This window comes from Dreissena polymorpha, chromosome 4, assembly GCF_020536995.1.
Source record: "Dreissena polymorpha isolate Duluth1 chromosome 4, UMN_Dpol_1.0, whole genome shotgun sequence".
Classification (NCBI taxonomy): domain Eukaryota; kingdom Metazoa; phylum Mollusca; class Bivalvia; order Myida; family Dreissenidae; genus Dreissena; species Dreissena polymorpha.
In genome coordinates this window covers 108,675,149-108,691,208 of record NC_068358.1, presented here as the reverse complement: position 1 = coordinate 108,691,208, position 16,060 = coordinate 108,675,149, and the positions used below count along the sequence as shown (strand labels likewise).

General features: G+C 35.4%; 1 protein-coding gene across 2 annotated transcripts in view; it reads left to right on the top strand.

The window, feature by feature from the left end:
- Window positions 1–15,276, top strand: part of LOC127879975 (protein fem-1 homolog C-like) — a 126,960-nt gene extending 111,684 nt beyond the window's left edge. The window contains exon 3 of one of the 2 annotated variants that reach the window (XR_008049369.1): window positions 15,179–15,276. The gene's annotated coding sequence lies outside the window, so the exon portion shown is untranslated. Of the gene's footprint in view, window positions 1–15,114 lie in introns of both variants that reach the window. The other variant, XR_008049368.1, reaches the window with a different exon arrangement.
- Window positions 15,277–16,060: the final 784 nt, after the last annotated feature.

The window sequence follows — 16,060 nt, the reverse complement described above, 5'->3', positions numbered from 1 at the left end:
ATGCTTTCATTACATTTCTCAATCATAATAATAATATTTCATCTAACACATAGTGAAAGCAATGCGAAAGCATTGCGCGAAAATACTTGAAATAGTTCCCCACCAGCATTAATATCTGACAGGACTACTAACTGTATAAGTAACATTGTAACAATAAAACAGTTAACAGGTCATAATACTACACATGAACATTGGGAAAACACATTTCTTCGATAAGATATAACTTATTCGCGTAGAATTAACTTGCTATGTCATAACCTTCGACATTGCAAATGGCGGACATTTTGGAACATTTAACCCGCGTTCGATTCAATGCTGGCGATTCAAATTACAAGTAATGGATATTCAATAATGGAGAAAGCATTAACTGGATTTAACAAACATTTGATAATGGTTGTTAAACCAGATAACAACAAGGAAAATTTGGATTATTAAAGTTAAACAGGTAAGGCATTCTTAAGTGTACATATTTCGGACGTGTATAGTATTCGGATACAGGGTATTACACTAGATTAGCCTGTTCAGTCCGCACAGGCTAATCAGGGACGACAATTTCCGCTTTTGTGGAATGTTTCGTATAAATGATGTCTCTTCCTAGCGAAAATCCAGATAAGGCGGAAAGTGTTACTTTACGCATAAGCATTATGCCCAGTTTTCTCAGAACACGACACAATTATGCATGTTCAAAACCATTTCTAGCTACATTTTCCCACATTCTCTTTCACGATTGCTTTAACGTATATTTTTATGGGACCGTTTCATCAAAGATCGTACAACAATCTTAATTTATAACTTAAATTTAAAAACTAAAAATATACAAGCTGTTGATAAATAGCTCCGCAAGATAAAAGGCATTGGTAAGAAAATGATGAAATAAATACTTTTACTAGAAATAAGCAAAAATATGCTTCGGTCTGTTAAAATAATGTTTCTTTGAAATTCGTATCGTATGCTAAATTTGTCGTACGATGTTTGATGAAGCGGGCCCATAAGAATATACTAGTAGGTTAAAGCAAGAATTTGACAGTATTTGAGTGATCTCAGCTATCTCATACTCTTGGACACACTCAAATACTGTCAAATTCTTGTGCTTCCCCACTGTTCAAGTAACACTTGAACTCATGCACAAATTCCTCACAAGAAACAAACATTCTACTCAGGTTGAGTTGTGCAATGCACGAGTTCACAAAGGGGCACCTTCCCGCACCTTCCTGAGAAGTAAAGGAAACATGTAGCGTTGGCACCACTAGAATGTTTGAAGCTGTCCAGTATTGTAAGAGTTTAGGTAAACCCAGGTCACCAATATGGTCTTCTATGAAGATCTCCAGATACTCCTTGATGCGCTCTTCAGCACACCGCAATGTTATGCTATGGTCGCTGAACTCGTACTTAATTCTACTAAGTACTCCAGGAACCGTTGGTCGCATTGAGTGGTACAGTTCATTTATGTCACTTTCCTTGCGTAATAAAGTTGTTCTGATGAAAAGCAATAAACGTTTGAGACTTCTTTTACACCAGTTTGATTAAATATTACTTTGCTTACTGATTCAGCACATAGTTTTATTTTTAATCGCAGGCAAAATGTATTTGTGATACCTTTTTTTGCCGCAGAATTCATGCATTAACGGATCAGTTGTAGCCGTAACGGATCACGCGATCGAAACCACTCCAGGGGCATCTAACATATGCTATTTGAATTATCGAAACATGAACTGTGTTGTTTACAACGACCAAGTTACATTGTCAGTTATAAATAATATTCATTATTTTTTGAATTGTTTTCTATATGTGATCTTTTATATACACGTTTCGCATGGTGTTCTTGTGTGAATTATCTGTTGAAAAACCTAAATAGATCGAAAAGATGGGCATCTTATAAACAATGTTAATTGTTTTAATCATATCTAATCATCGGTATTGATCATGGAACATAAATAAAACATCACGAGTGAGATCATTTATTGAAAGAATCAACAAGATGTGCATATATTTTAATATATTATATTATCAATCACATATTATCACGCTTGATCCGTTATTGCCCTAATTCTTCATTTCATTTAAGGTGTTGCAAAATCTTAAACACGAATCAAAACTGAAACGGACTTTTGCAGGGTGAAAGACTACTAAATGGCCTTTAAATTAATGCGTAAACTCTTTACTTTCCAACAGAGCTTTAGAATGTGGCCGCGTATAATGTTAAACCTCTATTTGGAAACGAGACGGAAGTCAACAAAGTCGTATATACATGTCGCCAAAACATACCAAAATGTTTGAAAACGAATAGCTCCGATTACGACTCAATCAATACGTTTGAAAAAAAAGCGACCTTGGTGATGCTGTGTGCAAAATATCATCTAAAAATGTCAACTATTTATCGCGATACGCATGGTCCTGAACATCAAAGTGATCCGCTATGGGTAATGATCCGGTAATAGTAACTTGACTGTACAGTCAGTCAACCAGTTTAGAATAACCTGGCAAAAAACGTTAATTCACAAGTCCAGTCCACAATAGTTTCTTTCGGAATTTAGTGTCAATGTGAGATGATGTAAAAATAAAGGGTACAATTTATTTTGTATGATAACAGGTTAGGCCAGACTGCAAATGCAGTTTTTTGTCAAAAATAGCCAATTAAAGTTCACCTTTTCGGAAAATTATTTAATATCATTCAACTTACAGAATTAGTATTTCAAAACATTATCAAGGCATTTTTTTCAATCAGCAATTTTTGTATTTGAAAATAATAAAGCCTTCTATTTCCATATGCGCATTTCAAAACATTACTCATTCAATCAGTTCTGGTTAACTTTTTGCTGCATTTATCCCCCCTGTAAGCATAATACAAAAGCTTTCTTACTTAAACTTTGTTACTTTATTCTTTTACCTAATGTATACCTTAGACAATTATCATTTTTTTATTGGGGCATTATGGAAAATTAAATACAAATTTATCGAAACTGCTGATTTTCCAGAGCTGATTGACAAACTGTACACCAATCCGAATCGACTGTATTTCGGGTTGGGGTATTTCTATCAGATTTATACCATAAAAGGATCACAAAGAAAATATATAAATATAACCTTATTTGCTGCAATAACCTCACACTTTTGACGAAGTCTGCGTTGTCTGCAAAACCACTTTGAAGTTTTCCTTCTATATCTTGGAATGCTGTTTCAAACGTGCGTAATAATTCACTAACTTCATCTGCCGCCATCTTGATAGAAATGCGCCAGGAACAAATCACATGACGAATGGACGGGCGTTAATTGGTTAATAATTAATGTGCAAAGACAACCAAACACCTAAAAGTCTTAACCTATTTTTCAAAGTCTTAAACTGCGGTTCAAAGTCTTAAACTGGGGTTAATACGCGAGGAATGCACATTAATTATTTAACAGTTAACTATAGAGTTAAGAGACTTTGAACCCGAGTTCAAAGTGCCGTTTGCACATTAAATCCTTAAACCCGAGTTCAAGAGTTTGAACCGCAGTTCAAAGTGTGTCTATAAATAGATACAAATCTCTTATCTACATAATTCAGAGACAACCAATCAGCGGAGCTTAAACCACAATTAGCTAAATATAGAAGGTAAATGCCGCGATTTCATTGGTCCTCTCTTAACTATAGAGTTAAGAGACTTTGAACTGCAGTTCAAACTCTTGAACTCGGGTTTAAGGATTTAATGTGCAAACGGCACTTTGAACCCGGGTTCAAAGTCTCTTAACTATATAGTTAACTGTTAAACCGTGGTTTAAGGAATTAATGTGCATTTCGCTTGCCATATTGCTGTATCTTTAAGTTACAATATGTATGTACAGATACCTAACATGACGTGACATGTCTCACCTATATTATATATTTCTTTGTATTGTGCTATATGTGGACGGATGGGCATATTGCCTTTTTTACTAAATAAAGCATAATTATCTATCTATCTAAGTTTTCAGTCGATACAATCTTCGCCATACAAAGTGCATACCCGTATCCGATCGTCATTGCAATATTTTTATAGCGTCTGTAAATTTTCATTTACGTTTTTTGTGTGGACACCTCTATTTTTAGCTCATCTATTTTTTGAAAAAAAAACCTATGAGCTATTGTCATCACCTTGGCGTCGATATCGGCGTCGGCGTCCGGTTAAGTTTTGCGTTTAGGTACACTTTTCTTATGAAGTATCAATGCTATTGCATTCAAACTTGGTACACTTACTTACTATCATTAGGGGACTGGGCAGGCAAAGTTAGATAGTTCTGGCTTGCATTTTGACAGAATTATGTGCCCTTTTTATTCTTAGAAAATTTAAAATTTTTGGTTAAGTTTTGTGTTTGGGTCCATTTTATTCCTTAAGTATAAAAGCTATTGCTTTCATACTTGCAACACTCACTAACTATCATAAGGGGACTAAGCAGGCAAAGTTATGTAACTCTGACTGGCATTTTGACAGAATTGTGTGCCCTTTTATACTTAGAAAATTGAAAATTTGGTTAAGTTTTGTGTTTAGGTCCACTTTTTTTTCCTAAAGTATCAAAGCCATTGCTTTATACTTGTAGCACTTACTAACTATCGAATGGGGACTGTGCAGGCAAAGTTATGTAACTCTGACTGGCACTTTTACGGAATTATGTGCCCTTTTTATACTTAGAAAATTGAAAATTTTGTTACGTTTTGTGTTAGGTCCACTTTTGTCCTAAAGTATCAAAGCCATTGCTTTCATTCTTGCAACACTTACTAACTATCATAAGGGGACTATGCAGGCAAAGTTATGTAACTCGGACTGGCATTTTGACAGAATTATGTGCCCTTTTTATACATAGAAAATTGAAAATTCGGTTAAGTTTTGTGTTTAGGTCCACTTTTGTCCTAAAGTATCAAAGCCATTGCTTTTATACTTGCAACACTTACTAACTATCGTAAGGGGACTGTGCAGGCAAAGTTATGTAACTCTGACTGGTATTTTGACGGAATTATGGGCCCTTTATACTTGAAAATTTGGTTAAGTTTTGTGTTTTGGTCCACTTTAACCCTAAAGTATCATAGATATTTCTTTCATACTTGGAACACTCGCAAACAATCATAAGGGGACAGTAAAGGACAAGTTGCATAACTCTGGTTGTCATTTTTACCGAATTATGGCCCTTTTTGACTTAGTAACTTTGAATATATGGTTACATTTTGTGTTTAGATTCACTTTACTTCTAAAGTATCAAGGTTATTGCTTTTAAACTTTAAATACTATCATGCTATCATAAGGGTACTGTACCTGGCAAATTGAATTTTACCTTGACCTTTGAATGACATTGACTCTCAAGGTCAAATTAATAAATTTTGCTTAAATTGCCATAACTTCTTTATTTATGATTAGATTCGTTTGATACTTTGACAAAACAACTCTTACCTGACATAGCACAATTGACTCCGACCAAACCATCCCCCCGCCCCCCCCCCCCCCTCAATCCCCCCTCAATCCCCCCCATTATTTTTTTTAAAATTAAAGATCATCTAATAAATGACCACCACAACCTCACACTATACCCTGCCCCCACCCCCACCCCCAAAAAAATATTTTTATGCCCCCGGTAGGGTGGCATATAGCAGTTGAACTGTCCGTCAGTATTTCAGTCAGTCTGTCTGTCAGTCCGAAAAAAACTTTAACATTGGCCATAACTTTTTCACTTTTTAAGACAGCAACTTGATATTTGGCATGCCTGTGTAATTCGTGGAGCTGCACATTTTGAGTGGTGAAAGGTCAAGGTCATCCTTCAAGGTCAAATGTCAAATTTATGGTGTCTGTCCGTTCGAAAACTTTAACATTGGCCATAACTTTTTCAATATTGAAGATAGCAACTTGATATTTGGCATGCATGTGTATCTCATGGAGCTGAACATTTTGGGTGGTGAAAGGTAAAGGTGAAGGTCATCCTTCAAGGTCAAATGTCAAATATATGGCGTCTCTCCGTCCGAAATCTTTAACATTGGCCATAACTTTTTTAATATTGAAGATAGCAACTTGATATGTGGCATGCATGTGTATCTCATGAAGCTGCACATTTTGAGTGGTGGAAGTTCAAGGTCAAGGTCATCCTTCAAGGTCATCCTTCAAGGTAAAAAAATAATAATTCAAATCGGCGTTCTCATGAAGCTGCACATTTTGAGTGGTGGAAGTTCAAGGTCATCCTTCAAGGTCAAGGTCATCCTTCAAGGTCAAATGTCAAAAAACAAATAAAAAATTTCAAAGCGGCATTATCATGAAGCTGCACATTTTGAGTGGTGGAAGTTCAAGGTCAAGGTCATCCTTCAAGGTCAAGGTCATCCTTCAAGGTCAAAAGTCAATTTTTTTTATATAAAAAATCAAAGCGGCGTTCTCATGAAGCTGCACATTTTGAGTGGTGGAAGTTCAAGCTCAAGGTCATTCTTCAATTTTTGGAAGATAATGTAATAAATGACCACACCCCCACACTATACACCCCTCTCCACTCCACCCCTCCATCCTTTGTGATTGAAATTGAGATAGGTCCTTACACCTTTAAAAAGAAAAATAGATGAGCGGTCTGCACCCGCAAGAAGGTGCTCTTGTTTAAATATGTTTTCGTATCTTAATTTTAGAGTAAATATTGTATAATATATTTCACTAGCCGTTATGAATATGGGAGATTTCATGTTTAGTCACAGAAATGAAGATAATTGCAAAACCTATGTTTATACAAAATGGACGAAATCAGTCACTGTGATTTTTGTTTCAGAAAATATGGTGTTTAAAAAAAGATCAATCCATTGTGCTCGTTATGTGTTTCACGTTTCTATAAAATCCACTTCTTCACTATCTAGCAAATGTGTTTCGCAAAAGTTACAAGCAATAAGAAAAACGAAAGCAGTTTTGGTTTGGGGGATTTTAGTTCATCAATGAAGAATTAGTAACAGATGAATGCCATTTCACAATGAGTATTGAGCTAAAAAAATGTGTAAGAGAGCAAACTTATATGTAAATTCGGTCGTTTACGAGTCGCTAAAAACGCCGGCATTTGACTGATGCCGACATTTTACAAATCGCAAATCTCAATAATCAATCAGCAACACGAATGGTCAATCCGAATGTCATATTATCTTATGACTGTGCTTAGGATTCTTATTTTGAGAAAATCGTAAAACACATGCGTCACGGCATACAAATAATAATTATTCACTGAAGTGCGGCGACTAGTATGTAATACGTTTTTTTTCGCTTATGGGAGGAGAAGTTATTATACGGATAAATGTATATATTTTTGTTTTAAGAATATCTTGCATAGTGGTGATTTTTTTGTGTAAATTAGTGTAAATAAGTACTGCATTTGTGCCTATTACATTTACTACAACATGTATTGCCAATAATACAAAGCTAATTCTTTTAATTAATAACTGATCACAGGGACTGGGCAATAATAAAAGATCACAGGGACTGGGCACATACGCGAACCGGTGAAACTTTCTTGTTTTGTATAAAAACAAAACTTAATCAAAATATATTTATTTTGTGTTTTTTTCTAACAATAGCGCAGACTTTTGCTGTTCGAGTTCTGGTTAACGCGTATTTTCTTCAATTTTACAAGACGACAGCGATTACACGGTTTATTGCTTTATTGATAACCGTTACACTACAGTCACTTATTAAGGCAGTAGGTGCCTAATGAGATCGGGAATAGTCGGTCGATATCGCCGTATTCGGAAAGCGTTTCGGCTATAAGCGATATCTACGGTAAAGTCCGGAAAATATACTAAATACACGAAATAAATTTGTATTTTTTTATTTAAGAGTTAAATTTGCTTATCTCTTTAAGATTTAATAACTATATTATACAAATATCAGTTAAATTAATTCGTTTCATAAAATATTTGTGTTCATGACGTCACGGTTGTTGACATTTTCTTAGCAAAATGAAAGTGAGAAATAAAAGAGAGCGATTTGCAAAATCGAAAAAGAAGCAAACAGCAATCGACAACGTTGTGTTCGATAACAATTATTCATTTACCAAACTCTGCGATGGCGATTTGTGTGAAAATGACTAACGTAAAAGCTATTCGCATTTGCTAAATGGCGTGAAAAGAGTAAGCAGAAGTGGGTGGGGGTATGGAAGAAAGATTGATTGACACGTTGAGCTGGAGGTTTTGCTAAACAAATTACAGTATGGTCAGTTTTGTAATCTGTGCCCCATTCCTTTGACAATATATAACATTGTTGGCGAACTACAAAATGGCCTCAGTGGTTATTTGTACGTTGTTTGTAAAAACCCTGACTGTAGAGAAGTCAACCGTGTTGCTTATGGAAAGCAGCACCATCTCAAGATCAGGGGAATGCCATGCTTTGACGTAAATACCAAGCTTGGAACAGGTATGCATGTCTTCATTTTTCAACCTGCCATTTCTATCGATGTTTAATCATTTTACAATTGCCATTGATCTTTGGACTTCTTACACATTTTCAGACCCCTTAAAATTCCAAGTGTCATTCCCAGTGAATATTTGTTTATCGTGTAATATATAAGGAAACAATCCGGTGTCCATGATATTCAGTTTTCAAATTTAGTTTCGCATTTGTGTTGTTAAATCCAATTGACATGACGCCTTATCAGTGATCGCTGTCAACCGTGTTGCTTATGGAAAGCAGCACCATCTCAAGATCAGGGGAATGCCATGCTTTGACGTAAATACCAAGCTTGGAACAGGTATGCATGTCTTCATTTTTCAACCTGCCATTTCTATCGATGTTTAATCATTTTACAATTGCCATTGATCTTTGGACTTCTTACACATTTTCAGACCCCTTAAAATTCCAAGTGTCATTCCCAGTAAATATTTGTTTATCGTGTAATATATAAGGAAACAATCCGGTGTCCATGATATTCAGTTTTCAAATTTAGTTTTGCATTTGTGTTGTTAAATCCAATTGACATGACGCCTTATCAGTGATCGCTCCGCCCACTTAATCACGTGGCTCAGCGGGAAGAAAACCTAGACAAGCTAACACCAAAATGGCCTCTTTGCATTTAGACTGCATATAGAATTACGCGATATTCCGGATGATTTTTTGGACTTGTTTAACACCATATTACACTTGTAAAGGGGTTGATGCCATTTAGTTATTCTGCAAATGCAAAAAATATACGATTAAAGAGAACATCAGCTATTTATAACGGGTAAATCGGTACATTAAACACGCTCTCAAACGCTTGCGCGCTTACCGAAATCGAACCCGTTATTACGTGTAATGGTGGTATTTGCAATAAATTAACACTTCGCCGGTATTTACCCGTGTTATTAACAAAATTATTACCGAAACATTCCCCCCTACCCGTGTATTTGACACGAAATAGCGCTTTATAACTGGGAATTCGGTGAAGTTTTACGCGCTTTCTGACGCCGGGTGGGTACCTCAATCCCACAGGTTATTGCGTATAAAAGTGATATTAATCATATTAAACATTGCTTATGGGACATTTATCAATCACTATAATTTAAAGCGCAAAAACAACACAATAAGTTTGGACATTGTCTAATATAAAATTAGCGTTGTACGAAATGGAATACGGTCTGGCTATTATAAATTAATAAGGCTACCAATATCAGACGCTCGCGCAGGTATACCGACTTCCCCGAAGTTACCGCATTTATTGGTTAACTAATATCAGTAATAATCACTCTTTTACAATAGCATTTATCCATACGTCTTTATTAAAATAATAACAAAATGGTTTTCACTTGTTTCTGACACACACAGAAACGCGATTTTTAACGGGGATTTCGTAAAGTTACACGAATTGGGTACCAAAATTCTCAATTATTTTACATGCACACGTGACATAATACATACTTAATAATGCTTAGTTATTGCTTATATGACATTTCAAGTTTGTGAAATTAATTAATGTTCTATAAAGGGGATCTCGGTAATTCTTGAAGCTTCAACTCGCTCTTGTCAAGACCGCATTGCCGCGTTGGAAATGGTATAAATTTAGTTCATCTAACTTATCTTTCTGGATACCAAATGTCAGAGTTGCATTAACCCTTTTTACACCGTTTTGCCATATTTCATTTCCGTATTTAATTCGAACAAAATAAACGAAACTCGTTTAAAAAATGAGATCTAGGCATTCGAGCTCCTAGTGTGGATTAAAAGCGTTTATTGGTGACACCACATGACTGCAAATGTGTAGATACCGTTAATAAGATAATATATCACATGTCACCTTCAAATAACATGTATGATGTCAATGAAGTGCATTACTATCAGAGTAATAAAACACAGCATGTATTAGGCTTCATGCTGGGTTTCAGTTCTCGTAAAGTAATGCAGATGAACATGTCTATGATACGGTTAAGCGATATACCCGATGATTTTGGTGAACATTTTTGCCGTATAGATGCTCTCTACGTCAACGAATTCAAGGAAGAAAATTTGCTAATGAGTCGTACATTGACTCTGTCAGAATGTTTATGGGAAATAACGATGAAATCGACGTCAAATCCCGTATTTTCAGAAGTCAACGAAAGGGAGAGAATCCCCATACCGTGAATTTCTCGAAATAAATTCAATGTCACCAACTTATCTGTCAGGATATCGATTGTCCGAGTTACATAATCCCGAGTGACACCGTTTAACCATTTTAATCGTTTTTTTAAAGAGGAAAAACAAAAGAAACTCGTTGGAATAAAAGTGAACCTAAACATGTAGCTTGTCTAGAAAATGGCGGAAAGGTCGTTGCTAACGAGTGCGCCCGATTAATCGATCGCTGATTGGTGGATCAATTCTAGTGGGCGGAGCGATCATAGATAAGGCGTCATGTCAATTGATTGCTCATTCATGTTATTTAATAATGTAATGGTGATACGAATGATTTCTATGAAAATACACTGTGACGTCATTATTAAGTAACTACGGCCTTATTTCGTTTCATGTTCTTATCAGTTTCAATTCTCTTTTCAGCAATGAAAGTCAGTTTGGGCAGGCCAGTGAAGGTAAATAACTTCCTAACCACTCTAAACATAACGCTTATTGCAAATAGAAATCTTAAGAAGATGGAGGCTCGAGCTGGGGAGGCCATCAAGAAAATCTCAACTGCGTCGTCTAACAAGGCTGAAATTGATGATTATGAGAAAGAAATGGAGTTAGTGTAAAAACTAACTTTTAATACAATGTTATTGACTAGTATTCTGGTGCCAAATTTTAGAATTTGTTTTATCAACTGTCTTCTTATTTCCTATTCCAGATGAATATGAAACATATTAATAATAATTGTTTTATTAAAGGCACTGTGTTCATAGTTTGGTAAAATTACATTTTTTAAAAGATTAGAACCCCAGGGCAGGCACATTATTAAAAATATTTGTGATTGTTATAAAAAATATTAAAAGATATTCCAAATATTACAATTTTTAAAAATAAATTCATTACTTTTAGTAATAAATCTTATGAAGGAGCATAGGTATATTTAAATTCTGAGCTATTCAAATAAATGGTGAATTCTTTTCACAAGCGATAATTTGAGTTAAACGACTTGTCAATATGTAATGTGCTTGTTGTGCTGAAAATTGATTTTTCTCATAACCAACGATCATATAAGGCGTCAGAATAAAACTTAAAGGGGAATTATAAAATTCATGAAATAAGCATTGTGTGACTTTAATTTTGTATTTCAGTTCGAGGTACAGTAATGCCTGATAATACTCAGATTGCTGCTGTGCATTTGAAGACGGGTTTTAAGTTCTCGACATATGTTAAGACAACAGTGCCAATTTCTTCCGAAGCTCAGAAAGTGATTGGCATCTCTGTTGATGATCATGGCATAATGCGTGTAAATGATGGAAGTGTTGATAGTGTATCAATTTAAACTTCTCTACATGATTGTATGATGTTGCTTGCAAAGTTTCCCAGAGTCATTTTTGTTGCTCATAAGGGGCGCAGGTTTGATTTTTCGGTTTTGGTTAGTGCATTACTGAACACACACTGTTTTGAAACGTTTTGTAATTGTGTAAGCAGTTTTGTTGTCTCTTTGCCGGGTTTCAAAAATCGTATCCTGGACAGTCACACAAACAGGAAGATCTAGTTAACGTGTTCTCTAGGCAACCTGCAACGCCCACGGTGCTCCTGATGATGTTGAAGCACTGGGATCTTTGCTTAAAACATGTAAAATTACTGACAATATGACCCACATCTTTACTGTTACTGCAATCCATAATTCAGTTTGTTTAAGTCATGAAAAGCCTTAAAGGCAAAGAACATTAGATTGTTAGATGTGCTGTTGCATAGAAGAACTCCAAAGCGACCAACAGCTGAGAAAAATTGCGGGATATGGACTAGCATTGTGTCATTTGAAAGCCATATTTTCTAGTTCCGGAGAGGATGACTTTAGAGATACTTACATTGCTAAAAACAATGTGGGACTACCGCAAGTCACAAAAGCAAAAAAATATTTTATCTGAAGTGGTCCCTAAAATCGGTCAGTTTTTCAGTGACGAAAGGTGAGGGAACGAGATAATATGGCTTTCAAATGACACGCGGCCAGTCAAAATCACGCAATGGCTTTATACTGATACTAAATTATGTACATCTAGTTGTCATTAATCTGGCTGTTTTTATTAAAATATAAATTGTATATTATTGTGCTACATGTTTAAAGAAACATGATAACTTATATATCTTAATGCTACGTAATATTGGGACAACTTTGACATTTTGTGGTGAACTGCGCCTGTATTCATATGTAGCCTTTTGACTTTAGGTGACCTTAAGATTGTATTATTAATGTATTATTATATCAATATTATATCAAAGTTAGCTAAATTTCTTCACATGTCATGGTTTATAACTGTAGCTTTTAATAAGCAACTAGAAAACCCCCAAAAAGAAGTGATATACACATTTATACTTAAATTCATTGCGTGAAAATGAATTGGGATAGGCATACTCAAAGTAAAATTTCTTGAGATAAGCAAGGTAAAACTTCCTGAAATTCATTCAGTGTGTAGAAAATTTGTTGTTTTTTTTAAATAAATATGTACAATATATGCATTTCATCACACTACAAGTGACATAAAACGTAATTAAAGTTTCTTGTCACTGAACCATTTGTTGTCGTTTTTGCCATTTTATCCAGATAAGTGCATATATTATATACATCAAACGCACAATTCGCTTTTAATGACACTTTTTTAATTCTGTATCTACTAACAAAATCCAGTCAAGTACGTTTATTAAGTTAATTGTCAAAATATATGTATATCCCATTACAAAAAACTTCATATTTTGGATATAGGGTAAATCCATAGAAAACGCCCAACCGAGTCAAGGGGTAGGTGTATTCAACCAAGTATAAAAAGTTAACATTTTGCAATTAATTGTGATATACAATTTACTTTGTGGATATAATAACAAAGAGTGTTTCTGGAAAAGTACCCATAAGGCTCCCACTACCTTAATATCTTAGTTAGCAGGTGATTTTTCAAGCGGTTCCGTAGTGTAGTGGTTACACGTTCGCTTCACATGTGAGAGGCCCAAGGTTCGAGCCCCAGTAGAATCAAATTATTTTATTTGTGTTCAATGTTAACTTTTTGTTTTGATGTAGACATTTTAGTTGAAATAAATTGCTGTTTTATTGTAACATTTTTTTTAGTTTTTGTTATGCCCATGAAATATATATGTGAGAGGGTGGGGGGGGGGGTTCGTAAACACATTAAAACCTTCTTTGTTCCACTATCCTAGCAACCACCTAGTTACTAATAAAGGCGCTAAAAAGCGCGAAGCGCGACACGTATTATTAATTGTAATAATGATTCTTGATAAAGGAAGCAGCCGCTTATCAATAAGGAGCACCATCACCACACCCCAGTCTCATTACTATCAAGTCCTCCTACAATTTTTTTTAAGAACCACATATAGAAGGCCGCAGGCCTGACCCGTACCTTGCCAGTGGTATGGACCCTTTGATATGGACCTTTAACCCTGCTCACTATCCAGCGTTAAAACTTCCGGGTTTACATTTAAACCGACTATTAATAACTTATTTATATTTTAGTTAGAAGGTGATTTTTCAAGCGGTTCCTTAGTGCGGTGGTTACACGCTCGCTTCACATGTGAGAGGCCCACGGTTCGAGCCCCAGTAGAATCAAATTATTTTATTGTGTTCTATGTTAACTTTTTGTTTTGATGTATACATTTTAGTTTAAATAAATATGCAGTTTTATTGTAACCATTTTTTGTTTTTATTATGCCCATGAAAGATATGTGTGAGAGGGTGGGGGGGGGGGGGGGGTCGTAAACATATTACAACTTTTACAGTGTTTTCATATCAATGAGTACTCAAACCCTATCGTAAATGAGCAACGTAAGAATAAGTTCAGAATCATCTCCTCTTGAAGTTGAAAAAAAAAATGGAATTACGCTTACAAGATGAAGCACTTTTTTTAAAACCTACACAGTTCTGTTCCATTAATGAAAACTGCACAAGGATGCCAGTAAAAAAAAGGAAACCAATCTAAATAAAATGAGCTATGAAATATTTGGGGGTTACAACGCAAAATCATAGATAATGGTTATTTGGGGGTTATAAGTTATAAAACAACATCATAGATAATGGTTATTTGGGGGTTATAACACAAAATCATAGATAATGGTTATACCAGTATCTTTTTCTATTTTGTTTAAAATAATCTGCCAATATATTAATATTTATGTCCCCCTTCGAAGAAGAGGGGGTATATTGTTTTGCATATGTCGGTCGGTCCGTCCACCAGATGGTTTCCGGATGATAAATAAAGAACGCTTAGGCCTAGGATCATGAAACTAAATAGGTACATTGATCATGACTGGCAGATGACCACTATTGATTTTCAGGTCACTAGGTCAAAGATCAAGGTCACAGTAACTCGATATAGTAAAATGATTTCCGTATGATAACTCAAGAACGATTCGGCCTAGGATCATGAAACTTCATAGGTACATCGATCATGACTGGCAGATGACCTCTATTGATTTTAAGGTCACTAGGTCAAAGGTCAAGGTCACAGTGACTCGAATTAGTACAATAGTTTCCGGATGATAACTCAAGAATGCTTCGGCCTATGATCATGAAACTTCATAGGTACATTGATCATGACTGGCAAATGAACCCTATTGATTTTCAGGTCATTAGGTCAAAGGTCAAGGTCACAGTGACTCGAAACAGTAAAATGGTTTCCTGGTGATAACTCAAGAATAGTTAGGCGTAGGATCATGAAACTTCATAGGTACATTGATCATGACTCGCAAATCTTTTGATTTTCAGGTCACTGGGTCAAAGGTCAAGGTCACAGTGACTCGAAATAGAACAATGGTTTCCGGATGATAACTCAAGAATGCTTACGCCTAGGATCATGTAGCTTCATATGAAGATTGATCTTGACTGGCAGATGACCCCTATTGATTTTCAGGTCACTAGGTCAAAGGTCAAGGTCACAGTGACTCGAAATAGTAAAATGGTTTCCGGATGATAACTCAAGAATGCTTACGCATAGGATCATGAAACTTCATAGGTACATTGATCATGACTGGCAGATGACCTCTATTAATTTTCAGGTGACTAGGTCAAAGGTCAAGGTCACAGTGACAAAAACGTATTCACACACTGGCTGCCACTACAACTGACAGCCCATATGGGGGGCATGCATGTTTTACAAACAGCCCTTGTTACAGTAGAAAAAAATCGTTCCATGTAACTTCATTGAGTGCTTTTTACACTGAAATTACCGACGCCCTTTGATGCTTTGCATCAATACTTATCTGTATATCAATGTAATGCGTCAGTTACACAATGTTGATATGCCTAAGGTATGTAATACTGTCAATGCAAATAGTGCCATACTTATTTTACGACGTCGTATTGTAGTATGGTGCAACAATCAATCAGCAACATTCATGGTGAATCCGGATGTCATAAAATGAAACGTTTGTACATCGTTTGAAAATAAAGACAATACGTACGTACAGCAACATTCCATTTACGATCCCTTTGCGTATTATTTCATGATTTCAAAGAATGTAAAAATACC